This window comes from Sciurus carolinensis, chromosome 6, assembly GCF_902686445.1.
Source record: "Sciurus carolinensis chromosome 6, mSciCar1.2, whole genome shotgun sequence".
Lineage (NCBI taxonomy): Eukaryota > Metazoa > Chordata > Mammalia > Rodentia > Sciuridae > Sciurus > Sciurus carolinensis.
The window spans coordinates 144,232,059-144,247,952 of NC_062218.1; positions in this window are offsets into that span (position 1 = coordinate 144,232,059).

Consider the following 15,894-nt stretch of genomic DNA (forward strand, 5'->3'; position numbering starts at 1 on the left):
AAATATATAGCTTGGTTTTCAATATTTAATGGGAGACTCATAAAACCATGATTGAAAACAATGCAGTGTATCAATCAGATGCCCTGCTGACACATACTATGAAAAAAAAAATGCCCTGTTATTTTATAGACAGCGCTGCTTTAGTTCTGTGATAGTGGCAGCCCTAACTCAGAAGTTACACCATTTTCCTAGTAGTTGGCTAGCACCACTGTTATTATTCAAGTTGAAGATTCTACTTCTGTCCATTTTCTGTCCAGATAATTAAAGGAAGAGCTGCATCTTTTAGCAGCTCCAACCCACGTGCAATCATGGGCTGGTTTTAACTAGCTTATCAAGGTTCTTATATGATTTGATATTGCTGAACAGAATGTTCCCCTGGAGGCTGAGTGGGAGAAGGGAAAGAAAGAACAATACTGTAATCATCACTGTTCATCATGACCAGTTATTGACTGTGGAGGTCAAGTGCAGCTCAGCAGGAATAGAAGAGTCTCGGCTCTAATGTCCCCTCATGGAAGCATTTGACCATTCTGGGGTAAGGTGGACAAACATAAAAATACAGGGCACTTACAAGGTAGGTAGTCTGACTAATCTTCAGGTCACACTACTCCCAAAGTCTCCACCCAGAGAGAGAAAGCACTTGTATAAGGACTAGGAAAGATCTTTTGAGGAGTCAGAGATTTTATCTCCTGGGTCATCCAGGGAGTCTCAAATTTAAGGTCTTACTGGGATCTATACCTCAAGAATACAGCAGAATGAAACTTTTCTTTTCCATACACAATGTTCAATATGCCCAGTTATATGAGACTATTAGGCCTGTGAATAGAATTCAACATAGAGAGCAGAAAAAGCACACAAAGCCTTCAGATAATGTCATTAACAGTGACAGATCTGAGAACAATATTGATAATTATATACAATGAAGAATTGAAGTTATTTCAAAGGAAGAAGAGATGATAGGAAGTGATTTAGTAGATTGGAAAGCAGCATAGAAAGCAGCAAATAAAATCTTAGGATGCAGTTAATTTTTGAGTTAACAAAAAATTCATTTTGAAATGAAATACCTAAGTGGGGGTTATTACCAGGTTAGATATGATTGATAATAGAATTAATGAGCTGGAAGATTGGTTAGAGGAAATTACCCATAGAGTAGCACAGAGAAAAAAGAGATGGAAAATCCGAAGAAAATGTAAGAGATACAGAATGAGAATGCTTGATTACTCCCTAAAGGACTTTGAATGTTTCCAACACAATTACACATTGTATACATTATCAGGATATCAGATTTTACCCCTCCCCAAACTTGTACAATTATGGGTCATTTAAAAAAATACATAGGGTAAATCAAAATGAAATCAATAAAAATATGTTGTAAAAATTTTAAAATATATTGAAAAGCTTGCATAAGGAATACATGTATGGTAAGATGGTAGCAAATATAAGTTATCAGTATTGTCTTTTTATAAGGAAGAATAATGACATTGCTTGATATGACATTTTAATAAGTTGAATTTCTATTAAAACGAACTAGAAAAGCTTTTCAAAACTAGAAAAGGTTAAGAACAAAGAAATAACGATTACTGCAAAAGAGAACAGAAATGGTAAGAAAGAGAAACCTAGAACAGGTGGTACAAATAACAAGCACAAAATGAAACAACTGATCAAATCAACATACACTAATTACATAAATATAAGTGAACTAAAATTTTCAATTACCATCAACCAGTTATCAGTCAGAATTTTAAAAATACCTAGTATATAGTATTTGTAAGAGAAACCTAAAACTTAAAAGTAGAAAATAATTGACAGTAAAGACATAGAAATGGATATACTATGCTATTATTGAAAAGATAGATGATATAACAATATTCTTGTTAGACTATCTGTAATGTAAGGCATAAAAGTATTATTAGGGAGCTAGGGATATAGCTTAGTGTTAGAGTACTTGTCTCACATGCATGCATGAGACCTGGGTTCAATCCCTAGCACCACAAAAAACAGCATTATTGGGGACAGTCACTTCATAATGATGAAAGATCTCATTTAGTATAAAAATATTTTTGTGTGCTTCTACTAGTATGCCTTGCAATAGCTAAAAATGACAAACTACATGGAGAAATGTACAAACGTATAATGTAAAAACTTTTATGAAACCTCTCTTTATAACTGATGAAGCAAACCAAAAAATTAAGAAAAGTAGACCTAGATTTGAAGAATGTAAAAAGCAACAAATCTAAAGAAAGTAGGAGGAAGGAAATAGAAATTAACAAAATTGAAAACCAGAAAATAGTAAATCAATAAAACTTTGCTTCTCTGAAAAGAAATATAACTGATAAAACTGATCAAGGAAAAAGAAGACACAAAAAGCTTATGTCAAGAATGAAAAAGGGACATAATTTCAGTAATTAGATATCTTTAAAAGGCAGTAAAAGGCAGCAGGAAGAGGCTACAAATAATTTTATGATAAAAAAATTGAAAATGCAGAATAAATGGACACAAGTGTAGAACTAATGCAAATTAATAAAACTGACAAAAGAAGATATGGAAGACCTGAAAATCCTATGCTTTTCAAAACCTTCCCCCAAAGAAACCTCCAAACATGGAGCTTCTTGAATAAGTGCCATTCAGTGTTCAAGAAATAACTCTGGTCAGACACCACCTCTTCCAGAACAGAGAAAAAAGTATTATACATCCCAGCTTACTTTATAAGGTATAGCACAGACAGTGCAGTGCAAGAAGCAGACCAACCTCAGACATGCTAGTAAATGCAAAAATTCCAAGAAAACAGAAAATTGAATCAAGCATTAGAAATAGATGAAAATCATTATGTATATATAAATATATCTCACTTATTTGGGGAACTACATTGGGAAATAAATCATACAATCATCTCAATAGATGGAGAAAAATGTTTGCTAAAATTTAATATCCATTTATAATTTAGAACTGTTACCAAATAAAAAATAGGCAAAAACTTTCTTAATTTGAGAAAGAATATCTAGAAAAGACTTATAGGAAACATTATATGTTTATGATGAACTATTGAAACTTTCTCTTTAACACTGGCTAAAGCATCAGAATATTCAACATAAATACTTACATTCTTCATTGAACTGGAGGTCCTGTTTGGTTAAAATCAAGAGAAAAAAAAAAGAATAAGGAAAAAAGGAAACACAATTTCATTGTTTGTAGATGATATAGAAAAATTTTAAAAATCTACAGCAAATTATTGGAAGAGATAAGCAGACTTAGACTGTGGGAGAGAAAGCCAGTGTAGTGCCATCTTCCACCAGGGTGTCACAAGTGGGATCCAAAAACCCCAAGCATAACAGTAACATGTGAGACTTTGTTCTTGATGAGGTTCATATAAAGTAAAATACTCCTGGCCCATCTGCATTGACACACAAAAGACAAAAGATGGAAATCTTAACTGCAACCAAGGGCCTATACGGTGACCCAAGAAAGTCCCACATGATCACGAATTACAAATTTTCATTTTCTATATGTTTCCTGCCTTCAAAGGAGAGAACGTCAGCCTCATACTTATGAGAGAACGGAGGCCAGGCAGGGGACTCCAACACCAATTACTTTACACCCAAATTTGCATTGTTACAGAGCCTGTTATCACAGAGTTATACTGTAAAAATCCAATTATTTTTCTGTAAACCAGAAACAAAATAAAACTAATATTATAGGAGTCACTGTCATATCAAGTACCTAGGAGAAAGTCTAATGAAATGAGTGCTATTCCTTTTTGGGGAAGACAATCCCACTGGGACCTGTCACAATTCCGAATAATGAGCTTAAGGAGAGTCGGCCGATTAGAGGCTTGAATGTGCAGGCCCACACAGAGACAGCAGTCACCGTGATGCCGGCACGGTCTGCCAAAGTGTTGGTGCCCAGTGTGAACAGCCTGGAGGACAGATGTGAGCTGAAAGGCCACATTTGGCCAATGAAGTCCAGCCAGAAGGAAAGGTCTGGATGTCAGCCAGACATCAACACCTACAGACGCTTCATCAGATGGCACCCACACACAGGGGGTCCAGAAATACCAGCGCCTCACTCTGGGACTTCAGCAGCACAAGTTGAAGACGGGCCCAGGCTAGAACTCTGTCTTTCTTGTGAGTGTTTATCCTGCAGCCAAGTCTATCATTCATAAAGACCCGACATTCGGGCCCATTTATTCTGAGGCTCACGTCAACCGCTGGGCAGAAGCCAGAGAAGTAAGCAGAGTCGAACTTATGGGGACAGAGTCTCACCACACAGCCCATCAGACTCTGCCATCTCCAGTGTTATGTGAGAGTGAGGTTATGTTTGGGGTCAAAAGCCTTTCTCATCCCTCCAGATTGGGACATCAGTTAAAACTACAAAACTCAAGAGGGTTTATGGAGGAGAAAACAGAGAAGGGTAAGAAAATCCTGGAAGGCACTAATAAATTCAGGACTTTGGATGGTGAAACCTCCTTGCCATATTGAATCCTATGTAGAGTGGTCGGCCATCAACCAGAGCACACCCACAAGTAAGTGAGCAAATAAACAACTATTTTTTCTCCATGAAGATTTTCAACTGGCACTTTGACCAGCAAGATGAGGCAAACCCTACAATGTGGGATGGGCAGCTTTGGAAGGCACGTGGTATAGGTCGCTGACACTGGTCAGGTTGAAATGCAATGGTTGTTTCCTGGGCACCAGATGAGGGATTTATATCCTAGGGTAGGATAACAAAATCCTATGAAAATAGAAGGGAGATCAGTGGAGTTAAGAAAGGGGATAGAGGGGAAGGAGGAGGGGTGAGAAAAGGGAGGGACCATAGAATAAAATTGACCAAATTATGCTATGTACACATGTGAATATACTACAGAAAAGCCACCATTATGTGTATCTAGAAAGACGGAAATGGGGGGGCAGGAGTATGAAGGATGGTGGGATGAGACAGACATCATTACCCTACGTACATGTATGATTACACGAATGGTTTGAATCTACATCATGCACAACCACAGAAACGAAAAGATGTACTCCATTTGAGTATAATGAATCAAAATGCAGTCTGTAAAAGTAAAAATAATAATAATTAAAAAAAACTAAATAGGAGGAAGATCAATACAGCAGAGGAAGGGAAACAGGGATACAGAAGGGGAAGGAACAAAGAAGTCTTGGGAACTGAGGTAAATGTAGCACATTATATTCCATACATGTATGATTATGTCAAAATGAGCCCCCACTATTATGTATATCTATAATGCACCAATGAAAATATTTTTAAAATGCACACTGTATCTACTTTCCTGATGGGAGAAATGTACATGTTTCTTCCTAATTCTATGTTTAGGGTCCCAAGCTTGTTTATGCCTAAGGAAACTGAGGCATGCCAAGGAAAAAGAAATTTAGGTGCAGTCACTCAGGAAATGGGTGCCAGACCAGCATCATCTTCATTTAATATCAAACAGCACACAACATAATTTTCCTGACAATGGCCCTTTGAAATGAGCCCAACTCTTATTCCGAGAACCCTGGAAGGAAAAGATCTGGACTTTACTCATTCAAATTATCAACAGAGGTAAAGAGACAATAGAATCTGAACCCAGTTACAATAATATAAAACTCTGTTTCAAATAATGGCATAAATTTGAATATTTAGGCACATCTTGAAAGAGTTCTAAGAATCTGGGCTCTTTTATTCAATTGAACATTTCCAGAATACTTTGAATTAAATATTAAAGCAAAGACAAAGTGAAAACAAACCTCAATCTTAATGCCTGAAACATTTAAAGCTCATAAGTCTGTTTCAACTACTTTTGGCCATGAATCACTGAACAGGGCATTGTGAGGGCATTTCTAAAATCCTTTAATTAAAACTCACGAGAGTTTGTCTGATGTAATACCAAGGAAACCAATTATTCCCTGGCCAGGCCTTGCATGGGAGATCTGTAGCTCCATTCCCAAATGACACCTGCCATGCCACCCAAAATGGTCTTTCACCCCACTGAACACCTGAACTTGTATCCCAGCCTAGGTTCCCCAAAGAAAAAGCCTGAGATGAAGACCGCTGTGAGTGTAGTTTATCTAGGACCTGTTCTAGTTTTTCAGTAATGGTCTCTAGGGTGACTGAGTGTTACCAGCTGAATATTACATGTCACCAGAATTCATGTGTTGGACTCAAGTCCCCAGTGTGCTGGTGTTTGGAAGTGGGGACATTGAGAGGTGATCAGGTCAGGAGAGTGGAGCCCTCAAGAATGGGATTATTGTCCTTAAAAAAGAGACTCCAGAAGTTGCTTCCTTTCTATTTTTGCCACATGCAGATATAGTGAGAAGGCAGATATCTTCATGTGAGAAGGTGGGCTCTCGCCAGATACCAGATCCGCAGGGACCCTGCCTTGGATATTCCCAGGCTCCAGAACTGTGAGAAATAAATATATGTTACTTAGGCTGCCTAGTTCCTGGCACTTGTGTTGTAGGGGTTCAAGCTGATGAAGACAATAAGGACCAAGGAAATGAAGTATGAAGCTATATTTTCAAATTGTTCACCCTTACAGGAAACTTGCCCTGTTTTGCATAATTATTTGAGAAGCCATATGAAATTGTCTTAGAAGTGTGCACTTGGAATAGGAGCTGCCATGTTTACCCATCAGCATCTGTGCTTTTCAGCCAAGGGTGATCTGAGGAATAGGAATGTCTCTGTACTCCTGAGTGGTACGTGCATGAATACCCAGTCCTGGAGCTGGACCTGCCCAAAGCTGGTCAGAACCTTAGCAGAACTAGTCACTGCCAAGAGTATTGCAATACAGCACATGAAGGGTAAAGTGTGCCTTTCCTTAGACTTTGGATCAATCCCTGTTGGTGCCACCCTGCCCTCCCTGGATCATTGCACTACCTTCTTAGCACAAACCACTCACTTGGGCATTGCTTCTCTACCCTGTGCATTATTTTTTCATAGGTTTCTATCTTGGTTCCAGAGTGACCAGGTGTGTGCTTGAGGCTTTGGGCCTTCTCTGTGTCTCACCCATTCCATCTGTCAGTGATGGGCTTGGGTGAGCTCAGCACTACCTTAGGTGCCATTTGGAAACAGGTGAATAATAACTAAAGCAGACCAGATGTGTTTTGAAATGATGTTTTTCTGCCTTAAGTTGTACTCTTCCAATAAAAGCATGCTTTGTTTGGTTGTTCCTTACATAGAACTTGCCCTCACATTGGAAAATAATTTTGTTCTCTCTTTCATCTACTTTGAAAAAACAAGTTCTCCCAGTCCATCTCATATTCTGATACTTTTTATAGAAACAAAAAACCCCCAGAAACTATTGCAGTACAAATTTTGATGGTAAATGACAGCTCTTCCTTGACCTCAATGTTGAGGAGACTTTAGAGGAAATAATGACTGTGGTAAATCCTTGAAGGGGCCAGCTGATTTTCAGATTGTTGTTGCAGAGTTTTTAACACGTTCAGATTTTTTTTAGGATAAGCCAGACATCTAAATCTTTTTCCACAATTTTTAAATGTTGATATCTCTTTTAAATTAATCTTAAAGACTGTGTGCCAAACAAAATTTTTTTGGGGGGGGTTGTTATGATTTGCAGGCTACCTAGTTTGCCAACATGGAATAACAAATTCCTTAAAGCGTTTCCACAGTTAATCTGCTAAGGTTCATACTTAACTGCTAAGAACCTCTTTTCTTACATCCTCCTTTCCTGGTCTGTAGTCAGAGATTCTCAGTGTAATTCTTGTCCAGAACTGCTATTTTATTATGTCTTAGTTCTGTCATTCTGGGCCTTACCCCAGCTCCCAAGCAGGCCCTCTGCCAGATCTGTTACTTGCCCTTAAGTGCTAAGACTGTATGGGATCCAAAAAGAATTGGCCATGAAAATGAGACATCATCTTCTACCTAAAGATTATAACTTTGATCCAAGGGAAAAGGCTTCTGAAGTATGGAAAAGCTAAGTCATGGGTGTTGTGCTAACCATGGGATGTGATTTTGCAATGCCAGAATAAATTGTACTGTCTGGTGGGGAGCCATGACTGCTGGAGGGACAGACTGATTTACTACTCCAAACACAGTCCTTTTACCCTGGCCATCTGGGCCACCTGTGTCTCTAGCAATTTATCTGATGGTCATTCCACTTTGTACCTTGGGTGAACTACAACATACTAACACCTATAAGTCATACATTGGTATAGGAGGCATGAGGCACCGTGTTCCTTTTTATATTTCCTTTATCAGGTTTGAAATGCCTGATAACGTTTTTATTTCACATAGAGTAGTAAAGGAAGAAAAGGTATCATTTTTCCATTTTATTTTAAAGACAAATATCTTGATGACTATAAAACAGGGCAAGTTACTTTTTAGCCACTGCTGCTAGAGGTTGGGTCATGAAGGCTTTCCATTGTAAATGAATCACTAAGGACCAGGAATAATTACATGGCAGCTAACAGGTGGAGAACAGGATCATGTTTCTGGCACCAAGTTGGGTATTTAACATATATATTTTTGCTTTATTTTTAGGATAACTCTGAAGATAAGTACCCTTACTGTTCCATTTTGTAGGTCAGGAAACTGAAACATGCAGAGCTGTGACTTTCCCAGCATCATGTAGAAACTTAGCAGAAGGACCAAAGCTATACCACCCACTTCTCCCCTCCCACAAAAAAAAAGAAGTATTAGGGTACAGAACATATAGATGATAGAGTATTTTCAGACATGCATTTATTCCTGATATTTGTTGCTTTATGACAGAAGCATATCAATATCCAGATATTAATGATGTCCCTGAATGTCTCCATCTGGAAGTTTGTGAGACTAATGTTTTCCTGCAGCCTTTAAGGACAGAATGTTACTGCACTAGCTAGCCAGGGAGTCAGAACAGCCATGCCTAGCAAATAACACTAGTGAGGGCTGGATCCATGGTACTTTCTCATTTTGAGTCTCTAAAATGCTTTATTTTGGTAATTATAGGAATCTATTCTTTTGAAGTCGTTTTCTAGTGGTTCATAAATAGCATTATATTGAAAAAGAAGAATTAAAGAAATAATAAAACTTAGCAAAAGACAAATTGCCAGAAAAATGAGAGGCTTTCATAATAGTAAACACATAAATGTATCTACCTATTCATCCATCCATTCATCCATACCAGAAATAGTTATTTTCCGTTTGTGCTCTAGTTTTCTGCTCTGTGTACTTGTATTACATCTATCTCATGCCTCATTTCTCTTACTTTTGGTGGCTGTATATAACCCTCCATTTCGGCTTACCTCCTATAACCTGGACTAGTCTGGGCAGGTGTCTTCAGAGGGAGCTGAGCCCTAGGTATAACCATATAAGACAGATCTGTCCACTACCCAGAGAGACTGTCCTTCTCATTGCTAGTCTCAGCTCTGAAGTATTCTCCTGGGTTTGGCATTCTTTAAAAGTAGTGTGATATGGAAGTTGTGTGAATGAGTTCTACTGTTATTCAGTTTGGGTTCCAATACCTGTCTGTCATCATCTGTGTGATCTTGGATCTGACCCTTCACTTCTTGGAGTGTCAGAGTTTCCATGGAAAGAGAATAAAATTTCACAGAATTCTTGGGAGGATTGAATGAGATGCTTATAAAACCTCTAGTATAGAGCCTGGCACATGTTATGCATACAAAGAACATGTTTTTGCTTTTGCTGTTTTTCCTTGCAGTGTTTTCCCACACACTTAGCTTGAAATTTCTGATCCAACCTTACAGTGACTGTGTGTAGTTTACTTTTCCAGTTTTTCTCTTAAGACATTTGCCCATGCCAACCATCACTTGATCCCCTTCTGAGCTCTCTCACAAAGGCAGGGCAGATAATTAACCCTTATTTTATGCATGGAGAAATATACAAAGGTGACCAGCACCTCCACAAAAATATCCTTGTGCTTTCCCTCTGTTCAACTATATCTTTGGAACTACAGAATTGGAAGGTGGGAGAGAGTAAGAAATTGCTGTTCCTTCCTTATAAAGTTGACTCAGGAAATGCAGTTACAAGTATTGACCAGTCATTTGTGGGGAAAGTGTTCTTCTTTCCAAACTAGAAAACAGTAAAGAGAACTTGGATTAGGGATAAAGGGATTACCCATAGCAGAGGTGACTTCAACTCCCATGCTTTTAAATCACAGATCACCCTAAGACCACTTGATTCATAAAACATGTTCAACCATGATTGCTTGCCCAGCACACTGGAATAAATCATCTAATCCACACCTACATTCCCCTAACTGACACTTGAGCAGCTCATTCTCTGATTCTTCCACCTCCATCTGACTTTACGTTTCACCAGAAATCTTCAGGCTAACCTGCTATGCTTTTCCAGCAAGCTCTACTTATCAAGCATGGATCCAGTGTTCATGGGATCCTAACACTCAGGATGATCTTCCTACCTCTTTCACCTTCTCATTATTCATATTTTATGCATCCCTCATGTTAAGCTGAATTAGAAATGTCTAGAAATATTTAGCAGAGTGCCGCCTCATTATGCAATTTCAATAACTTGTAACTGTATTTTCCTTGATACCTGCCTCCTCTATTCTAAAGAAATCACATGAATGCCTTCTTCCTTTGGACTTAAACAAGAAGCATATTTGAAGTGAATGCTGTAGATGCAAAACTTTGGTGATACTTTTCTTTTTTCAGTTGAGACTTCCAAAATTTTTGTCCTACACATTCTTGCCTAAACATGACAACCCTCTCAACCCTCTCAACCCTCCCTCACTACATTCTTTCATCTGCCTCTGGGTTATTTTCTTTAAGTGAAAATAAGACCCTGTTCCTTTTCTAACTGGACAACCTTGACCCCTCCACCACCAATAAGATTTATAAGGTCCAAAGGCCTTAGCCCAACATTTATATTTTTAAATATGTATTTTTAATTAGAAGATAAAATTATATGTATTTATTATGTATAAAAGTGTTTTGAAGTATATGTACACTGTATAATGGTTAAATTTAGTTAATAAATACATTATCTCTCATAGTTATGGGTTTTATGATAAAAACATTTAACATCCATTCTTTTTGCATATTTCAAGAAGACAATGTGTCCTAATTAACTATAGACATCATACTGTGATAGATCTCTTGAGCTTATTCCTCCTAACTGTAAATATATACCCTTTGGCCAATATCTCTCCATCACCCCTCTTCCCAACCATCTCAGCTTCTAGTAATCACCACTACTCTATACTATAAGATGAACATTTTTAGATGCCCAATAAGAAATATCATGCAGGCATTTGCCTTTCTGTGCCTGACTTATTTTGCTTAACAAAATACCTTCCAGGCTCATCCATGTCATCAAAAATGACAGTATTTCTTTCTTTGTTCTGACTGAATTCTATTACATTGTGTATTTGTACACTCTCTTCATCCATTCATCCACTGATGGACCCTTAGATTGATTCCATGTCTTGGCTACTGTGAATAGTGTCTCAATAAACATGACCTCAAGATTCTGATTTCATTTCCTATGGATATATGCCCAAGAGAAGGATTGTTGAATTACATGATAGTTCTATTTTAAATATTTTGTGGAACCTCATTATTGTTTTTCATAAGGAATTGTTTTAGTCAACTTTTATACTGTTGTGACCAAAAGACCTACAGAAACAATTGCAGAGGAGGAAAAGTTTATTTGGGGCTTACGGTTTCAGAAGTCTTAATCCATAGCTGGCCAACTTCATTCCTCAGGGCCAAACAAAAGGGGAAACATCATGATGGAAGGGTATGGCAGAGGAAAGCAGTTGGGAACATGGCACCCAGAGAGCAGAGAGGGTAGAGAGTTCTAAGCTCATTTCACAAAATATATACCCCAAAGGCATGCCTCCAATGACCAACCGCCTCCAACTGTATACTACCTGCCCATGGTTACTACTCAGTTAATTCCAATCAGGGGATTAATGCATTGATTAGGTTAAAGCTCTCATAACCCAATCATTCCACCTCTAATCTTTGTTACATTGTCTCATACATGAGCTTTTGGGGGACACCTCATATCAAAACCATAATTGGGATGTACTAAACCCCAATCTTCAGAATTTGCAAATGATTGGCTCTGATCTGTCTTCCCAGCCTCTCTTCTTCTGAATGTACCATCTGTACCTTCTGCTAAAATCTTACTAGAATAGGTTATAATCAATGAATGAACCCCATAAATTTACTTTTCGACCATCTCTTTTATTTTTACTTATATTATCTTTTAATTGACTATCTTCTCCACTGCACCCCTTTCCTCTGAATCAAGATCATGTCTGTTTTTAGGGCTTTGGTGTTTTTTCTGTTTTCTCCAGGAATGTTTCTGATCTCACAGAACAATACTTCTTTTCTCATGCTCTGAGTACAGGTTATACCTCATTGTTGTCTCTTGCTTACCCATTAAATAGGAAATTTCTTTAGGACCTGGGGTCTGTCTAATTTCTATTTTAGGCATGTACAGCACCTTGGACAGTTCCTGAATGGGTTTCTTGGGGATGGGAGGATCCTTAAAGGGAGAAAACCCCTTCCATCAATGCCATTCAGACTATGAACAGTTAACAAACATTAGATGTGCAACTACCGATTAGATGAGCAAGCAACAGGCTACGTGGGCCTTTTTATGTCTCCTTGGAGATACACATTTATTAACTGTGCCCTTCAAAAGAGTACAAACTTCAGAGAGTTCTCAGAGAATATTTCTAAGACAGGCGGGGGGGGGGGGGGGGGGGGGCGGAGGAGTTACTTGAATTCTCTTCTCCTTTTCTCTCAATGACCATCCCTCCACACTGCTCTCTGTACCCCCACCTCACCAACCCCCAGGGTAGCCACAGACAGGCAGGAGACATCAAAAGTCTAAAGAATCTGGTATGCAGAAAAAACTAATGTTTTTAGCTCTTTGTCAGGGCAGATCCCTGCAGGGAAGTGTTTTGTATTGCTAACAATGAGGAAGTCCATGAGGCCTTGCAAATTAGCACCAGTTGACCTCAGCTCAACCTGGTCTTGGAGAAATCAGACAGAAAATGAGTAAGAAAAACCATGGAAATAAAAAAAAAAAATGTACCTTCTTATCTATCATTATGTGGAACCCAGGGGGAAAACTTACAGAGATTGGGGAAGTCTTCTATAAGGGTTGCTATTTAGTGCAAAGAGTAGTAGACAGTTTGAGGAGCAGTAGTGGGAAGGGTGATCTTATATTTGTGACCTGTGGATGGCCATGGTGGATAGTTTGGGGTGTTTTCTCACAACTTGAGTGAATTATTTCTGTTTCTTTCTGGGAAACTCTTCCTCTTCTCATCAGTGTTGATTAGGTCCAAACCCATACTGGTATACAATTTGTGCATTGTGATCCTCTGTCCCTGCCCCCCCTATCTTGGCAGAGTTCAGTGGACTAAGGATGAGCACTTGACTCATGTTAGACCAGCCAGAGTCTCTTTCCTGGGAAGTTGATGTCAGGATTTAGCTAAAGTCAATCTATATGGGTGGCTGAACTGATAACTTGAAGGGCACAAATGGCCATGATCTTGAGTTCAACCTAAGAGGATAGAAAATCCTTTCCTTATAGAAGAATGAAGATGATACTCAGAAGCGTAACCTGGAGCATCCTGATGTAATCTCATCTCCTTCCCCAAGCCTCCCCCATGCTTTGATATGCTATGGTAATGGATATTTAACCTCTGTTGGCTCCTTCCTTTATGATCTAGCATGAATTCTTTTTCAAAAAGGAAACATAACAAAAGCAACCACATCATTTTGTCTAACATTAAGGAGATTATTGTGCCCACTAGAAAGTTATGCAGTCATTCAAAAGGATGCTTACAAAAGGTTTCTAATAATCTCCAGAAATGCTTATGTTGTAGTGTCATGTGAAAAAAGTCAGGCAAAATATTGTATATATATAGTATGCACTTAACCACATTAAAATGTTCAAGAAACTGAACATAAAAATGCATAGAAAAATAACCCTAAAATGTTTACAGGGACTATCTCTCTGTTATCTTATGCTTTTTCATATTTTTCAATTTTTTTCTAATAAGCATATGTTTCTTTTTAGAATAGAAAAGCCCAATTTTATTTGAAAATACATTTTTATATTGCCTAGCATTATGCATGATCAGCTAAACTTGGAATTTAAAGCAAAAGCAACTGGAAGATCACAGAATGCTAATGTTGTAAGAAACCTTAGAAATTCTTCAGTCCAAGGTTTTAAAATATATCTTTGGGGTGACAGATCTCTTGAGAATCTGATGGCAACTTTGACCTTCTTTTCAGAAAAAAAAATGTAGCTATCAGTCACTTAGGATGCTTTCGTTGCAAGTTACAGGAAACTGTGATCCAAGCTTAAACTCTAAAGGAAATTTATTGACTCAAGTAATCAAAAGTCAGTAAGTGTCTGACTCTAGGTGAGGGTGTATCTAGTAACTCAATGTCACAGAGACCCCTATTTCTGCTCTTCCTTCCCCACCTTCAAGTTCACCTTTGAGTCCCAGGATGATTTTCATAAGCTCCAGGGTTTTCATATGTACTCATTAATACCCAACAGGGAGGGAACATTTTGCCTCAGCATTCCCAGCAAGTGTCTTCAGATTCTTGATCTGACTGGTCAGGCTGAGGTCCCAGCTCATCCTGCATCAATCACTCTAAGCATAAAATTCAGTATGCTGATGACTCAGCGTAGATCCTGCCTTCCACCCAGCCTCCCCACCCCATAACCATCCCCTGGTGGAATCTGGGCTCAGTGTCTTGGTATTTCTAGTCCATGCCACCCTGGGATCTCAGGCTAGACTTTTGTCTGTTCTAAGGACAACGGAAAGGCACAGAAGATTTGTAATCTTTCTAAATCACTCCCAGTGACACCCAGGTGGATGGATGAATGGGTACTCAAAGTTTTGTGAAATGGTTTTGGTGACTGTGACAAATGAGTGCTGCTGAAGGTTAAGGGCAGTGAAACCTGAGCAAGAAGCTCACCTCCGATGTTCCAGCTCCTCAGCCCATTTATCTGGATGAAGCTCTGATTTGTCATCAAACCAACCCCGTCATTTGCCGAGAAGGTCACACGTGCACCTCTGGAGAGATGGGGTTTCTACTTTTTCAAATAAATAGCAGTAATAACAAACATGTTAATGCTGGCAGTAGTGATGACCATGATCATAATAAATTAACCTGTGCTATTTTGGCTGCAGTAATAGAAACCCTGTTCGAAGTAACTTAAGAAGGAATGCAGATAGATTGGCTCACTTATCTGGAAAGTCCAGTCATATCTGGAGCTAGGGTTTTGCATCTTTAGTTCTAGATGTCTCCATACCAAGGGTGGGCATGATCCTCGCTGGCAGCTCCAGGCTGTTGCTTTTAGCTGGTCTGTCTCTGTGGCCCTGTGGAACTGCTCACAGGGCCAAAGGACCAGGTTGGAGCAGATGGCCATGAATTTAGATATGGATATTTTGCTTATTGAGGTCTGAGAGACCTCGGGGAAGACCTCAGGACTCTCTCTAAGGAAAGGGTCTGCAAACCAGTATTTGAGAGATGAGCTGAGCAAACAAAGAAGAAGTCAAAGGAGGAAAGGAAGAGCATTCTGACTCCGAGATCTGAGAACCTGAGAAAGGCCTGTGAGGTGGAGGGGAGTGAGAAGGGAGGAGTGGGCACAAATTGATGCAGTGGGGGTGAGCAGGATGCAGCCTATATGGAGACATCTAAGACTTCATAATTCTTGTAGGAAGAGCTTCTTCACCGGAAGCTTGGATGAAGCAGATGGCAACCACCAGATCCACACAGGTCAAGTCACTCTCCCTGAAGTTGGCAGGGAAGTGGCAGCCTTTATTTGGCTATCTCCAGGATTTGCAGTCATCTCTGGGTGGAAGGTGGGAAGAGATGGAGCACCCCTCACGTTCTCTACAGAAAGGACTAGTTACATTATTTAAAAAGTGAGGAGGAG